The sequence below is a fragment of the Penaeus monodon genome, chromosome 19 (assembly GCF_015228065.2).
Source record: "Penaeus monodon isolate SGIC_2016 chromosome 19, NSTDA_Pmon_1, whole genome shotgun sequence".
Taxonomy (NCBI): Eukaryota; Metazoa; Arthropoda; class Malacostraca; order Decapoda; family Penaeidae; genus Penaeus; species Penaeus monodon.
Window position 1 is genome coordinate 20,072,442 of NC_051404.1, and position 1,280 is coordinate 20,073,721.

The following is a 1,280-nucleotide window of genomic DNA, read 5'->3' on the forward strand; positions in this document are numbered from 1 at the left end:
GAATGAAATGGGCCTTTCCCGGGTTTTTTTCATACACCCAAAATCTTCCTGCCCTTATTCCTCCCCCACGTTAAAACAACCAAAAAAAACCCCTTTTTGCCTAACAAGTATGGAAAAAAAACTAACTGTGAATTAAAAGGATGTTTAAAAACTTTATACCCCCGGGGAAATTTAAAATTTTCTGTTTTTGAGTTTTTGCCTTTTTTAAACAAAATATTGGGCCCCGGGTTTTTTTCTTAAAACACAAAATTAATCCTGAATTGACAGATCAGAAGAAATACTTGTTTGACTAGAAACGTTTTAATACAATTATTCTTGCTTTCATCAATATGATTCCTCATCAAGATGTTCTGTTAGTTTTTTTTGGTAATTTGGCTTTTTCATTTTGAGATTGAAAATTCATTTCAGATTTTTTCTTCCATGTATATGGAAGTATTGATCACTATTTAAATGTTATTTATCGAAGAAAGTATTTACAAACCAATAATGACACATATATGACTATGGAATTGGAATTCTGCCTGCAGACAATATTTCTATCAAGTATTGCATCCTACTTCAAACTTCTCTTGGAACTCAGGTTTCCTGAATATATATGAATATGAAGTCACAATACTATGGTAAATCCTAGTAACTCAACATTAAAGTAAAATTTAGTGGGAAAATTAAGCACCTCACTCTACCTCTTATTTTTGCATGATTTGTTTCATTAATCAGTAAGGATGCATTTGCATGATAATTATGTACTCTTCAGTATGGTATATGCAGGTCTTTGCTAACCAGCTCTAAACATTTCTAGGCCAGGTCATTTATTTGTATAGCTTACATAGTGATGGTTTCAAAAGTATAGTCACTTCATGTCACTGGATTTTGATGCTGATAATGCTGATGCTCTGATTACTACAGTTTTGCACATTCCTCTTCCATGACACCATCACTTTTCATATATTTTTACTGTATGGCACACTTTCTAATTTTATTATTTTTGATGTGATATCCTTTAAGACTCATGATAGTAGTTTTTGTGAACAAATAAGTATGTTGAGATTTTTAGCCTTAATACATTTGTATACATTTGGCCTTATCAGATAATATATCTGTCTATATCTTTTTTCTCTTCACTTTCCAAATCAGCTAACTGCACATGTGCAGCATTCATAACTGTAGTGAAGAATACAATAATTTCTTTTAAATTAAATTGAATTGATGCCCAAAAAGTCTTCATTCCATCCCATACTTGGGTATATAGCCATTACTTCAGGGGAAAAACAGTAAAAGTA